The 16,611-nt window shown below is 41.5% G+C and overlaps 1 pseudogene; it reads left to right on the forward strand.

Annotated features, from left to right (window-relative positions):
* Positions 1-3,995: 3,995 nt before the first annotated feature.
* On the forward strand, positions 3,996-4,092 carry LOC144708125 (small nucleolar RNA R71; annotated as a pseudogene).
* The last annotated feature ends 12,519 nt before the right edge of the window (positions 4,093-16,611 follow it).

Genomic DNA, 16,611 nt, shown 5'->3' on the forward strand with positions numbered 1-16,611 from the left:
TTCCGCTTTTTTTTTTTTTTTTTTTGAAAGGGGTAAAATAAACTACTAAATATTTTGAAGAAGCAAATACAAACATATTTATCATTGACTCTAATAAGGGCATGATTTTTTTTTGTTTGAAAAAATCATTTGAGAGAAGAAGAGTTAATAAGAATATGAAGAGTGAAATTTAGACAGAATTGGAGATAGAGGTGGGATAAAAGTGATCCCATGGAAAGAGAGATAGAGTGGCTTGGGAGATGGCTACCATCCTTGAAAGGCTGTTAGGTTAGAAAAAAAAAATTCAACAAGTGGATAGGAAAAATTGGCTCATGGTTGAATAAATAGATGATAATGTGGATAGCATGATAAGTAGAATGGTATGGCAAATGGCATAAGGTAGATCAAGAAAAGGGAGTTCTGTGCTTAAGGACTTGGAGAAATGCCTATCTTCCAGCCTAGAGTAAGATTGACTCAATGGAAGAATGAAAACAATCAAGTAGGATCGGCTCATTTATTGGTGGCGCGATGGGGGTCCTCAATTCACTCAACTCTCTAGCATATTGAACCATAGTGCTTCAATCCTTTGATTTTCCTATCCCCTACACACCCACTAGATAACCTAGCCATTTGGAAATCAACTCTCATATCATCCAAAATCAAAGTTTGTCCCATCTTTGCATGATCATGATCCGCTATATAAAGCCAAACTTCCCTACACATGTAATTTGAATTCATGGATGAAGAATGTCTCCTAAAGGTGGGTTTCATTTATACATGGAATTTATATGACATAAAGAAAAGTAAAGGTTTGCATTATGCAATGTAAACACATGAAATGTTCTCTCCCCCCCACTAAATTATGCAATGTCCTCAACGCATGGGAAAAAGATCAAAATTGAAATTCAGAAGTTCAGAATTGCAAACCTGCTTGGCGTGATCTTTGAAGGACTTACTAATGATGAGTCGACATCTCGTGTTGTTTCTGAATTGTACTTGATCATCTTCTTTATTCTGGAAAAGCTATAAACTGAAAACAAAATCAAAGAAAAATTACGAGCTAGGAATTAGGTTAATTCCCTTTATTTGCAAAATCAAAATTCAATAATAAAAAGAAAATTAGTGAAATCAAAATCCTAGATTTATGCTTCCTGTATGGTGGTTTCGATCGGATTTAGCGTTATTGTTGCCGTAGGTTGCGATATATCTTCTGCTTCCACATATGGCTTAAGTCGCATACCATTAACTATGAACTCCTTCCCTTTCTTAGGATCAAAAATCAAAACAGCTCCATTATCATATATGTCAGAAATTGTAAATGGCCCATCCCATCTTGATTTTAATTTTCCTGGAAAAAATTTCAACCTTGAATTATAAAGCCAAACCTTTTGTTGTTTCTGAAAATGCTTACGGTTAATATTCTTGTCGTGGAAGTGCTTCATCCTGGCTTTATAGATTCTTGAATTTTTGTAAGCTTCCTTAGCTCGTGGAGTTCATGCATCTGCAATAAACGCTGTTTTCCCGCTGCATCTAAAGAGAGATTAAGTTTCTTAATAGCCCAATAAGCTCTATGTTCTATTTCAACCGGAAGATGACATGCTTTACCAAAAACAACCTTGTAAGGAGACATCCCTAAAGGTGTTTTGTAAGCAGTTCTATAAGCCCATAGAGCATCATATAATCTGCTAGACCAATCTTTTCCATCAGGCCTAATGATCTTCTTTATAATCTTTTTAATCTCCCTATTTGAATTCTCAATTTGACCATTTGCTTGTGGATGATATGGGGTAGTGATTCTATGTTGAACCCCATATTTTTTAAGGATGGTCCTGAATTGAGAATTATTAAAATGGCTTCCTCCATCACTTATGATTGCTCTAGGACAACCAAACCTGCAAAATATATGTTGTTGAATGAATTTAAGCACTACTTTATGATCATTTGACCTAGTGGGGATTGCCTCAACCCATCTGGAAAGATAATACACTCCCATTAAGATGTACTCATGCCCATCTGAATTAGGAAATGGTCCCATAAAATCAATCCCCCATACGTCAAATATTTCTACTTCCATGATCCGCTGTAGTGGCATTCTATCATTCTTTTTGATATTCAGCGCTGCTTGACATTTTAAACAACTAGAGCAAAACTTAAAAGCATCAGAAAATAGAGTTGGCCAGAAAAATCCACAGTTTAAAACTTTAAATGCAGTCAATTTAGGAGCATAATGTCCAGCACATAAAGAAGAATGGCAAGCATCTAAAATGCTCCATTGTTCTTCCTCCGTACACCTTCTAAACACATGATCAACATCTAATTTAAAAGCTCAGGTTCATCATAATAATAGTACTTAATATCTTTATAAAATTTCTTTCTATCATTCATATCCCAATCATTAGGTATTAATCCTGTGACAAGAAAATTCACAATATGAGCGTACCATGGAAGCCTTTTACTTTGAATTTTTAAAATATATTCGTCGGGAAAACCATCATGAATAGGAATAGATAATTCTGTAGATAATCTAGAAAGATGATCTGCAACAGTATTATCTATCCCTCGTTTATCTTTTATTTGCAAATCAAATTCTTGCAAAAGTAAAATCCACCGAATTAATCTAGGTTTGGTTTCTTTTTTATTCAGTAAAAACTTTAAAGCTGCATGATCTGAAAACACAATTATTTTACTACCTAAAAGATAAGAACGAAATTTTCTAGGGCAAAAATAATAGCAAGCAATTCTTTTTCAGTAGTTGAGTAATTTACTTGTGCTCCTCCTAGAGTCTTGCTTGCATAGTAGATGGGAACTGGCTTCTTATCCACTCTTTGTCCTAAAATTGCTCCCACTGCATTGTCAGAAGCATCACACATAATTTCAAAAGGCTTACCCCAATCTGGAGCTTGCAAAATAGGTGCTTGAATTAGAGCTTCTTTAATCTGCAAAAGGATGCTTTAGCATTTTCATCAAAAACAAATAGTGTATCTTTAGAAAGTAAATTAGTTAAGGGTTTAGAAATTTTAGCAAAATCTTTTATAAATCTTCTGTAGAAGCCAGCATGCCCTAGAAATCCCCTAAGTTGCTTTAGGGTTGTGGGCAGGGGGAGGTTCTTGATAACCTCGACTTTGGCCCTGTCCACCCTTAGCCCATCCTTGCTGATATGGTGGCCTAGGACAATTCCCTCCTCCACCATAAAGTGGGATTTCTCCCAACTTAGAACCAGATTGTTCTGTACACATATCTTTCATCCTGAGAGCAGGTTGTTGTGCTTGAATCCCTTGTCCTCGCTTGAGCATCTCAATCTCCTTCTTGTGCTCTTCTAAAGTTTGCATCAACATCTTCCTTTCCTCATGCATGCTTTTTCTCTCTTCCTGCATTTCCTGATAAAATCCATTAAAGTAGAGTTAGTGTTGTCATTATTGTTGTTAGGACGAGAGTAAAAGGGCTTAGAAAAATTTTAAAATTTTGCTGATATGGTTGCGGGCTAATTGCTTTGAGGCGAAATTGTTGTTTCCTCCTTTGCTCCAATTTTGATTAGGTCGTGCATTCCATTGGTTTTGACCTGCATCTTGTCTCCCAAATGCATTAACCTGTTCAACCATAGGACAAGCCTCATCAGAATGTTCTTCACTAGAACAAAAACAACAAGGGTTGTTAGTGGAATTGTTGCCCTCGTTTGCATTCACCTTTCCTTTAGACTCCTGCAAAAAAGATTTAATATCATTGCTCATATCTTTAACTGTTTTACCAATATTGCTCATTTCTCTTTCTAGCTTATCAATCCTGATCTCCGGTTCAACTGCCTTGACGTCAATGATTCCTCCACGCTTGGGACCTGCACTTCGGTTAGTGTACGAAAAACTTTGTGGTATGTCCAATCTTCTACTAATTTTTCCATCAATTTCATGGATTCATCTGCATGGGTATCAAGGAACATTCCTCCACTAGATATATCCACTAGATGCCTTTCCTGATCATTCAATCCACCATAAAAAATTTCAACCAATTCATGAGATGGTATGCCATGATGTGGGCACTTCCTAGTGAGTGACATGAATCTCTCCCATGCTTCTCCTAGAGTGTCAATTCCTTGACAAAAATCTCTTATATGTTTCTTAATTGAAGATGTCTTTCCATAAGAAAAGAATCTCTTTAAAAAGCAAGCTTGCATTTCACTCCAAGATTGAAATTCTTGACCTACCCCTTTAAACCAATCTTTTGCCCTATCTTTCAAAGCAAACTGAAATAACCTTAGTTTGAGAATTTCCTGAGGAACACCTGCATAACTATAATCAGAACAAATCTGGTTATACTCTTCCAAAACTCATAAGGCTCCTCATTAAATCTTCCATAAAATGTAGGCAATTGATTAATCATATTCGGTCAATTCTAAAATTAACATTTTCTGGTAAAGGAGCAGATATTTTAGTGTAGGTTTCACTCTCTATAGGGTCAGAAAATTCTCTCAACCTCATTCTTCTAACACCCTGTTGAACCCCAAAATTTTGATTATTCTCCATTAAGTCACAAAAATGCTGATTTTCACCTTCGGAGCTTTCAAAAATACAATCAAAACTAGGAGTTCTACTAACTGTTTCAAGATTCACGAGATGAGGTTTTAAAGATCTCCTACCGAACATGCAATGTTAAACACATCAATATAAAAAATAATCAGTTTTGATGAACAAGAAAAATTAATTATGCAATGATGAATTTTTTTTTTTTTCAATTTCACTATTTCATCAAAATTCACAAAATAATTGCAAAATTTAGCTCAATCCAAGACTTAATATAAAAAATAAAGAGTAATGAATCCACACAGAATAATTTGAAAATTCAAACCGTGCGTCCCCGGCAACGGCGCCAATTGATAAGCCAAAAAATCACGTAAAATTACGTGGTCGTTGCGCTTTTTAGACTTATGCAATAAATTTATAATTCCCTTATTTACTAAATAAGAATATAGAGCAAGCAAGGGGTCGATCCGCAAGGAGGCAACAATTCAGAATTTTCAAACAATGTTTATGAATCAAGTCAAGTAATTTTGAATTTTGCAATATTTAATTCAATTAATATTAAATAATATTCTTAAAATAATCAAAATTAAGTAAAACTTAATTTTGATTTCGGTCAGATAATTCCAGATAAGAATATTATTATTATTTTAAGCTCATAAAAATATAAATTATTAATTTCCCAATTTAATAAAATTAATAATAATTTTCAGAATTAAAATTGGGAAATTAATAATCAAGAAAGTGATTTTTGAATTGGAGTTCAAAATGGATGAATTTTTGGTTCAAATTTTATTTTTGGGTTTTTTATATATTAAATTAAATTCCTAAACAATAAAAACCGAAATCTAGAGAGAGAAACAAATCAAATTAACCTAGAGAGAGAAAGTGAAGAAATTGGGAAAAGCCCCAATTTCGACCCTAAATTAAAAATGTAATGAAGCAGAAATGTCCTAAAATGATTAAGAATTAATTATCAAAAGTCAGATCTTGAATCCAAATCAAAAAGAAGTGCTGATGCATTCAAAACATGAATCTAGGGCATGTACATTTCGCCCATGCCAAGGCGTTTTCGAATCGTTCTAGAAGATGATCAAATGCAATTCAGAAACTTACAAATTCGATAAAGAGATCCAGATCTGACGACTTCCAGAATGCCTCCTGTGTCCTTCCTGGCCAATTGCTTGGGGAGAGCCTCCAAAAGTGAATTTCGCCTTTTTTTCTGACCTCTATTTAAAGATCCAACCGTCCAGATTGTAGAGGAGGAAAAGACGAACCTGCCCTCAAAATTTCAGCCCAATCGGAGTTGTAGATCTCAAGATATCGCAGTTTTAGTGAGATCAAATGTGGGCCGTTGGATCTCTTTTATTTTCTCTAAAAAATCGGAATTTCCTATTGGCTGGGCTTGATTTTCTCGCTTTCCGTGTTTCGGGACACGTGCACCCTCGTTGTCCGCGTCGGCCGCACTTTCTGACTTTTCAAATCTCTCTCCTCATATTAAATATCTTTTCTTCTCTCTCCTCTCTAGCCGCTCTACTCTCTCTCCTCTCTCTTCCGCTTTTCTCTCTCTCTCTTTTAATCACTCTATTTGACTTTTCCTATCTCTCTCCTCTCTTCTCTCCTTTCTTATTTAATTAATATATCCCTTCATTCGCCCGAATTTCGGGCGAATGACGTGGATATTCATTTTAAATGCATTTAAAATGCAAAATAAATAATCAATATATTATTTAATTAAATAAAAATCATTTCTTGCCTAAATAATGGTCAGAAAAATTCAGAAAAAATCATAAAAATATGGGAAAAATTCAGAAAAATCAGGAGATGATTTACTGACCTTAAACCAAGCAAATAAAATCATGTAAAAATATTTCTTCACTGAAACAATGTCAAATTCCATGTAAAAAATGATAAAAAATATGAAATAATAGAAAAACGACATGTTAACTGATTCCAATGTATTTTATCATGATAACATGCAAATATGACAATTAAAACACATAAATAGAATGTATAATTCAGTAATTAAGTATATTAATTTGCATGTTATCAATGGCTAGGTGACTTCTGATCATGATAAAACATTAAAATATGAATCAACTAGTTTCATAAAATTATTTATTACTTCAATGTTATTTTATTGTTGCAATTATGAAAGATTCAAACATTAATATGACATGGCTGAATGATGTTCATTAGAATAATAATTTTTATATCAATGGGGAATCGACTCACACCCAAAATAAGCTTGAAGTGGGCTGGCACCTTACACAGTAAACAGTGCATGCACATAATGATTACATGCCATTTGTAGGTACAATCATAGGTGTGTCCTCATGAGCTTGATGCAAAAGCTGATGTGCGTGCAGTATGAAACTATGATATTGGGTCTATATATAGACCCAACATATGTGCAAATTTTTTGTGAGAGATTTGATAAATCAATATCTCTTTTGTGTCCACTTTCTCAATCAAAATCATGAACTTGAAGAACAAATGATTCAAAAAGCAGAAATGTAATCAAGAACGGGGAGGAAAAAGTCATCATCAGACAGTTGGGCACATGATGAGTATATTCCCTTTGGCTTACCTCTCCCTTCAAAACGTTTGGCTGGATAGTGAGAAGTTAGGCTACATTTTTAAGAGGTATTCACAAGAATCATGATGAGATCCAATGTTCTGGAGATTGTGCAGATACATATAAAGACCAGACATGTAAATAGTTTGAAGAAACTCTTTTGAGGTATCATGTTTCAGTGAAATGTGTTCCACACAAGGTAAAGTGATTACCTTCATGATATTATAGTTTCATTAGAATTCAATTGTCTACAGCCAAAGTTGTTGCAGATTGATATTCAAGTCCACAGAATCAGATAGCTACTTTATTAGTGTGGTTGCATACATGGGTCTCAGGATTTGTAGTCCTCACACACAGACATGGGACATAAGTTCCTTTGAAATTGGTTGTAAAGGCTTAATTAAATAATTGTAATAATTCATTAGTGGTGTTAGTTGGGGGTCAGGAAATACTATGTACTTAATATTGACAAATGGTGAAGGTGGGTTGTTTATTTTGCGATATAATGGATAGAAATATTGTTAGGATTTTAGCATGAGAAAATATTAATGGATGTATATAAAGGATATGTCTATCGGTAGAAGTATGAAAGATACAAAGATAGAGCATATTCATGAGGAATGATATAAATATCAAATATATGACAAGGAAATTGTACATGATGTGGAATGGAGAAATGAGGGTGTGCATGAATGGGAAGAAAGATGTATCAGTAATGGTAGAATGGATGCATTCTCGTTATCCTGATGTGAATGGAATGCATTTAAGGAAACGTTTGGATATATAATCAGTTATGTAGTATTCTTAAATAAAGGTTAATGAAGGGGGGACAAAAATCCTGGCTCAATGAAATTAACTTGATCCTTATCTACTTCTGCAATCATGCACTTTTGTCCCTTGAGTTGATCTCCCGTGCTTCTTAATCAACTAGAACCTTCACCTGATGTCACAAGACAATTTGACGGGTCAACAAATTGTATACCTTAATTAGACTAAAGCGTTATTGTCAATCAAGGGAAAATTTGCAGACTGCAAGAATAAATTTACAAATTGAAACCTTCTGTTGGTTAGAGAGAGGTATGAACCACAATCATAAATTTTAACTATAAAATCCTTATGTATCATAACATATATAACCAATAAATTCATTGAATCAAGAGCTATTGATGTGTTCTCTAATGCCCTCTTGATCCGTCTAGGTTGAAATACTTTTCAAACTTCTGCGTGGGCTTATTCCTTTATGGTTTGTATCATCTTTTTTTTTTGATCATCTTGAATTCTGATACAATCCATGACTTGACATATTTTGTGTCCCATGTTGTTTGTTTTGGCATATTTAAAATGTGACAGTACCCATCTATCTAGATTTTCAGGAATAAGCTTGATGTAATACGACCTGCTGGGATCGGTCAGCTCGTATTACGTCACAAGGAATGAATGGATGCGTGAAATGCAAACCGATGAAAAGAAATAACCAATGAGCAGTCGAAAGGATCAACGGAAGGGGTGTGAGCCACGCCGATCGGTGAGGGAGGGTGATCCTAGGATCAAACTCCCAATGACCCGCAAGAACTACTAGATGACTACGACGAGAGGGGTCGGGGACGACCTTGGAGTGTCCGGCGTCTAAGACAGTGGTTAGCCCTTCAACCACAAGAAAATCCTACGCTCAACGAAGATGGCTATCCTATCCAAGATTCGTAGTGAAGAGTAGGCAGAGGACGCGATAGCGGAAGATGGGACTGCAAGTAGTAATAATACTGGTAAGGATGGAGAGGAGACGAGTGGTACCTGAGTAGCGCTAGTCCACGATGCAGTGAGGCCTTCGGAGTTGGCGACGGAACCGGTTGAGTTGGAGTGATAGCAATCCTGTTGTGAGCTACTGATGTGGATGGAGGCGAGCACCGGGCAGATCTTCCACACGTAGGAGGCACTCGCAGGCAGGGAGGAACAAGCAGCATCACAGGCAGATGAGCACGCCATACTCACAATAATCCGGCGTACGGTGCGTGACTGGCTGAGGGGAAGTCTCCAATGTGCGGCGCACAAGGACTCCTTGAGCGGACGGCGCCCTCAGGCGAGCAGACACCGCGCGCGCGCGCGCGCGGCCGGCTGCAGTGCGGCTCCCGCGGGCAGGGGAGCGAGCAGACGCCTGGCAGTGGGGCACGCGAGACGAGCCCACAGGGGAAGGGGCGGCCAAGATGCAGGCAGTGGGGCGCGGGACGAGTAGGGCTCGCGGCTGACAACGCCGGCGCTTGCGGTGTCAGGGAAAGCGCGGGCGATCGGGGTTCACGCGGGGGCGAGCGAGGAGGGTTGCAAACGGCGGGTTCCCTCGCGGAAATCCATAGGGCTGGACGTCACGGCGGGATGGAGATTCAAGGGTGGAGGTGGCGACGAGCAACGCCCCCACGGGCGCGAGGAACTGTCGTGGAGGAGACGAAGGTCGGGGCTATGGAGGCGGGAATTCTTGGTGGCAGGGGTGGTTCTTGAATCCGAGGTGGGTTCTTTAGGTGGAGAGGACGAGGAAGAAGGGATGTGGGCGGCAGGGTGGAGTCAAGAAGAGGGTGGGTGGCGAGGATTGGCTGGGCAATGGTGGCAAGGATGATGGAAATGTGGGCGGAAGGAAGGTGACACAAGAGAAGATAGGCGGGTAGGAAGAAGGGGAAGGGATGGGCGATAGGGTGCTGAGGTTCATGACAGGGAAATCTTGGCCAAGAAGGGGTTTCTTGGCTATGAAATCACCAAGAACCTTCCAAGATGGAGGAGTTTTTGATGGATCTGGGCAAGCTCCCTTGGTGGAGTGGGAATCCTAGGGCGTCGGCGTGTTGGCGATGTCTTGAACCTCCAGGCACCTTCGGAGTGATCTCAACGTAGGGACGTTTCAGCTCCAGACAGCAGCGACTTCTTGAAAATCTTTCCTCGCATCGGAGTGGTCTCGACGGCGCGCTTAGACACGTTCCCTCGGAGTAGTCTCGACGAAATAACGTGGGCTCTACACCACGGAGTGATCTCAACGTGGGTGAGGTTAGCCAGGCCTCCTACGCTAATTCCTAAGGTAGGGGATACACAAGATTGATAACTTTCAACAAATGACTCCAAAGTGTTCCTTGGGCATGCCATCCCCTTATATTGGGAGGATAGGTGCCAAGTGAACGTGGGGGGAGGACGAACCATCGCCAGACGGGGTTCGGCCTCTCCTTACAATTTGAAAATACCAAAGGAAAATAAAAGAGAAAGAGGAGGACGAGGCCCAACATCGGCCCAATCCATAAAGTCCAGAAATACAAACAAACAGAAAATAAACGCAAGTAAAATAAAGGTACTTACGTGGGGTATTTGAACCCCGGGTGGCGAGTGTCAACGCGTGCAGCTCGTCGTGGCTGACGTCGTCCCGGCGTGCCGTCTTCAAGATGGTCCTCCATCATCCTCCTGGGGTGGGAGGAGCTCGACTCCGGCGAGCAAAGCTCCGCGACGTCCTCAAGTGGTGGAAGCAAGTCCGGTCGGAGACGGCAAAGATCGTCTTCGGAGATCCATGTGTCGTCGGATGAAGGCCGCCCCTGCCAATGGACTAGAAAAGAATGACCAACTCGCTCCCCCTCAGCGTGAATTACCTCCTACAGTATTGTTTCTATCGCGTCTTGCCGTACAAGGAGGGGAAACGGAGATGGAAGTGGTGTGCTCTCACTTTCATTACTACTCAGGCTCAAATGGCTGTGAGGCTTGATGATCGGTGGTACGGGCTGGTATCGGGATAAGTCACTGATGTTGAATGTCGAACTAATCCCCCAAGTTGGTGGGATGCTCACGACATAGGCGTTGTCGTTGATCTTTTGGGCTATCGGGAAAGGCCCGGCGCTACGAGCATGGAGCTTCATAGCGACCCCCGGAGAGAACCTCTCGGGCCTCAATCTGACCAGGAACAGTTCTCCCTCAGAGAACGACATGGACCGACGACCCTTATCGGCGGACGCCTTATACTGCTCATTCATGGATGCAATGCGTGAATGTATGTCATGATGCATGTTTCTAATATGTTATGCAAATTCTAATGCGTTATCTGAGATTCTATGTTTGTCATGTAATGGCATGAGGTCAATGGATCGACGTGGTAGTTGACCATAGACTATCTCAAACGATGATTTGCCCGTAGTGCGATTGACCGAGTAGTTGAAGGCAAACTCCGCCCGGGGTAGGATTTGATCCCATGCGGCTACGTTGTCGCCGACTATAGATCTCAGAAGATTACCGAGGCTCTGGTTAACAACCTCGGTTTGGCCATCCGTCTGCGGATGGTAGGCCGACGAGAATTTAAGTTGTGTGCCCATGAGGACCCACAACGTCTTCCAGAAGTAGCTTGTAAATTTTACGTCTCGATCCGAGACGATAGTCTTGGGCAATCCGTGCAGCTTGACGACGTGATCGAAGAAGAGGCGCGCGATCCGTGAGGCATCGAATGTCTTGGAGCACGGTATGAAATGCGCCATCTTTGAAAATCGGTCCACCATGACCATAATCGAGTCGTGGCGACGCCCAGTCCTAGGTAGCCCCAAAATGAAATCAAGACTAACATCCTCCCAAGGTCTTTCGGGGATCGGGAGGGGGGTGTACAATCTCGTATTCTGTTTTGTGAGTTTCGCTCGGGAGCATGTGAGGCATCGGGAAATAAATTTCCCTACGTCTCTCTTCAGTGAAGGCCAGAAGAATTTATCCTCGAGGGCGAGGATAGTCTTGTTAATCCCGAAATGACCACTTAACCCGCCAGCATGGGTTTCGTAGCTGAGGAAGTCCTGAATCGATGTGCGCGGGATGCAAAGTCTTCGGCCGTAGAAGAGATAGTCATCGTCAAGATAATAGTCTTTCGACCTAGTAGTGCGAGTGCTCGTAAGGGACGAATAGATCGTCGAGAAGTCGGGGCACTCCGTGTAGTCGGCTTTGATTCTATCAAGCCCGAGGATCTGAGTCGTCATGATGCTGAGTACCGTGGGGCGTTGACTTAACGCATCGGCGACGACATTATCCTTACCCTTCTTGTGGCGGATAAGAAAGGTAAAATCTTAAAGGTAAGCGATCCATCTAGTGAGGCGATCGCTGACCTTCTTTTGGTCGTGCAAGTGTCGTAGAGCTCCGTGATCTGAGAAGAGTACAAACTCCTTAGGGAGTAGGTAATGGCGCGAATGACGGAGGGGCTGGACGAGAGTGTAGAACTCTCGGTCATAGTTGTCGTACCGCTTTCGAGTATCATTCAGTTTTTCGCTGAAGTACTCGATGGGATGCCCTCTTTGGCTCAGTACTCCGCCAATCCCAACTCCGGATGCGTCGTAGGCGACCTCGAATACGTCGTTGAAATCCGGTAGTTTGAGGACGGGTGCCTCGGTCATGAGCTTCTTATGAAGCTCGAATGCCTGGTCGGTGGAGGGTGTTCACTCGAATTTTTCCCACTTGAGGATTTCCGTGATGGGGGCGGTAATGCCGCTAAACCCGGGGATAAACCTTCAATAGAAGGTCGCCAAGCCGATGAAACTGCGGACATCGTGTATACTATTTAGCTTTGGCCAGGAGACAATGGCCTCGACCTTGGCCGGATCGACGGCCACTCCTCTAGCTGATGATATAAATCTGAGGAAGGAGACCTCGGCGGTGAAGAAGGTGCACTTCTTCGGATGTGCGTATAGTTTTTCCTGTCGGAGTGATGCGCAGACTCGGCGTAGATGTTGTGCGTGCTCATCCCTAGTTTTACTATAAACTAGGATGTCGTCGAAGTATACGACGACAAATCTGCCGATGTAGGGCCTAAGTACTTCATTCATCAATCGCTGGAAAGTACTAGGGGCGTTCGACAATCCGAAAGGCATTACATTCCATTCAAAAAGGCCATCCTTAATTTTAAAGGCCGTTTTCCACTCGTCTCCAGGCCTTATCCTGACCTGATGGTAGCCGCTCCGTAAGTCTATCTTGGAGAAGATAGACGTGACTACCATCTCATCGAACAAGTCTTGGACACGAGGGATGGGAAAATGGTACTTCACCGTGATTTTGTTGATGGCTCGCGAATCGCAACACATTCTCCAAGTGCCATCCTTTTTCGGGGCGAGCAAGGCGGGGACAGCACACGGGCTAAGGCTTTCCCTAATCAAGCATTTAGCTAGGAGCTCCTTAACCTGGGAGTATAGCTCTTCGTATTTTACCGGGTCCATCCGGTAATGAGGAAGGTTAGGGAGAGTCGCTCCCGGGACCAAGTCGATGGCGTGTTGGATATGTCGCATAGGAGGGAGTTCACTTGGTAGCTCGGCCGGAAACACATCTCCATACTCCTCGAGGAGCTGGGTGATCTCCGGAGAAGGAGGCTCGTGCTCCGACTCGACGACTCCATCCGAGAGAGTGATGGCATAGCAGATAGGCGTCGCGTCCTGATCGAGCTCTAGCTCGCACCAAAAAATACAGCCATTAGTGATAATGGCGGTAGGTGCGGTGCAGGGGGTGCCGTCGCCGATTGGGCAGGTAGCGAGGGTATCCGAACTGAGGGATACCATATGAGTCTACGCCCTCCGTAGACAAAGGAGCAAGTATTTGCTCGTTTGGATAATTGTACGTCGTGGTCGTACAACCAAGGTCGTCCTAGGATAATGCTACCAATTTTCATTGGTAGAACGTCGCATAGGACCTTCTCATCATACGTGCTCATCTTCAAAGGCACGTAGCACTGCATCTTCACCGGTATGGTCGATGCATCTATCCATGACACATTGTATGGAGTAGGATGAGGAATCAAGGTGAGACCAAGGCGGGTAGCTGTGTCTTCGGATATTCCATTTATGCAGCTCCCACTGTCGACCATGAGCTTGTAGGTACGTCCACCAATTTTGACGTACGTGTAGAAGATCGACATGCGTTGCGCGACGTCGACTGGTCGAGTAGCTAGGGCGGTACTATGTGGCGCGGGATTCGCCTGGGTATCATCATTGGGGCTCCTAACCCCGGGGGTATCCATGGTCGCGACGGGGTATGTCGCGGGCGGGGAAATCGGCGTGATCTGGATGTACCCAAGTGGGTCATCCACATCGTCACTGTCCGGGCATTCGCCGGGATACTCGTCCACCTCGAGGTCTTCTTCAGGCTGCTCCTCTACCGACTGCCCATGAATGTCCATGACCATGAGTGATGGGCAATCGGTCCCTCGGTGTCCGAACCCCTTACACTTAAAGCACTGTATGGGTTCGCGAGGGGCGTTCGGGGCCCTGGCAGTGGATATCGCCGAAGAGGTAGTGGGCGTCGGCGTCGTGGCCAGTGTCGATGTCGCTGGGGTATGAGGTGCGACCGTGGGTCGCGGCGTGGCGTAGCGGATGTGGCTGATGACGGAGTGGGACGAGGGGCCGAGGGGCCGAGGAAGTGTTAGTCACTATATCATCGTGACTAAACTCGTTGCTCTCAACGAGGCTATAAACAAGGTCAACTGTTGAAGGGTTCTGCTCTAGTACACGAGCCCCCAAGTCTGGACGAAGCCCGTGTACAAAGAACACGATCTGAATTTGTGGGCTATCCACAAATTTACATCGCATGTGGAACTCTTCGAACTCTTCGATGTAATCCGATACCTTGCGCTTCCCCTGCTTGAGATCCATCCACTTTAGCATGAGACGTGTCATGTAAAGCTTAGGGATATACTTATCCTTAAGCTTACGTGACATCTCGTCCCAAGTGAAGGGAGGGTCTCCTCTCCGTCGGGCACCCTCCTTCTCGTTCTTCCAAAAGATCTTCGCTTGTCCTCCAAGCCGGGCCTCGGCGTAGGCGACACATAGGTCGTTGATAAGCCAAAAATAGGGGTAAAAACTATACAATTTTTAGCCCTTGTCGTTGTGGATTTTGGCTTATGCAATAAAATTTATAAGAACTCCACTTAAGACGTATAGTGATAAGTACGAGTGTCGTCCAAGGGAAGCTAGTAAGGAATTCAATTTGGTGATTGTATTGGTCGTTTCACTCTGATTAAACTGAATTTGATCTTCAATGAGGATCAAGTCACCCTAATTAGATGAGAATTTAGAAAGGGGGGTAGAAGAGTTGAGATGAATAGAAGAAATATGGAGCTCTAAATTGGCTTCTTTGATCCTAATAAAAGGATCCAAGAGGTCAATTAGAGAGGTTAAAAGGGAATGTTTAATTTGAGTTTGGTTTGTTTTTGCAACTTTGATAATTCAGAACTGAAATGGGGGTAATTTAATCTCCTAAGAATTGAAACTAATTTTTTTTTAGAGTTTTTCTTTGGAATGCAGTTGAAGGCTTAGTTGAATCCCTCAAATTCTCCTCTCAATCCTAATCAGGGCTTGTACATGCCGCTCAAGCCAAGCGATTTAGAATTTTATATCAAAACCAAGAAGAAGAAACAAGAAATTGAACTAATCTCATTCAAAGTGCACAAATCCAAATACAATCAAGGAAAAAGTACGAGATAACTTGATCTAGGGTGGGAATCCTCTCTGTCTTGCAGTTGTGATAGAGAACCATCAAGAATGAGCTCCCCCTTTCGAAATTTAGCTTTTATACTTAGGTTATATGGTACAAACTACCATTTTACCCCCGTTTAGTACTTAATATTTATCTATCAATGTAGGCTGGATCTGAATGATCCAACCATACAGATAGAAAGAGGGGATCAAGACGAACAAATCCATAAAAAAATCATCTCAATCGGACTTCAGGATCAAAAGTTATTAATAAATCAATTTAAACTAATTTAATCCATTGGATTTAAAATTGATTTATTTAATAGTTTTGTTTTTAAACACGCAATAACGTGTCGCTCTGTCATTGGCTGGCGCATTTTGAATCCTCCTTTTCGCAGAAAATTCGTTAAAAAGCCTGGAATTGCTTTTGGACGCCGCCCAAAAGTAATTGCGTATATGCCCCTGGCGCACTCTCTCTCCTCCGATTTCTCCTAAAAACATTAAAAATATATATTAAAAATTGCAATAAAACACTGTAAAATTTTAAATTGGATCTTTACGCCTGCAGTGGCGACCGAGAGCTGTTTTCAGGGTCTTTTTGTAATGAAAGTTTGCAGAAAGGCCCTTGAGAGTTCGAAAATAATAAAAATACTTCTTTTTCTATTATAAATATACTTTTTTCCTTGAAATAAATACATTTCCTCTTCAAATAAATCTCAGAAAAATCCTAAAAATTTGTAAAAATTCTAGAAAATTCTAGAAAATTCTAGAAAATTCTAGAAAATTCTAGAAAATTCACTGATTCATTCCCATGCTGATAAATGTCGAAATAAAATATTAAAAATGCCATTTTCATTCAAAAATAATTATTTCGAGCTTCAATAAATCCTTTAAAATTCATAGAATTAACAGAAAATTAGGGACAAATCAGAAATCACTAGAAAACACTATTTTCATGTAAATATATGATAACAACCCCATTTTAAGCTCTTTCAATGCATAAAATAATGCTAATAACATGAAATAAAGACAAAAATTAGGGTGTTATCAGAGCCCCACAAAACCAGGTACAAGATTTGTCTACTCTAACACATGTGATCTC

Source organism: Wolffia australiana, chromosome 9 (assembly GCF_029677425.1).
Source record: "Wolffia australiana isolate 7733 chromosome 9, ASM2967742v1".
Classification (NCBI taxonomy): Eukaryota; Viridiplantae; Streptophyta; class Magnoliopsida; order Alismatales; family Araceae; genus Wolffia; species Wolffia australiana.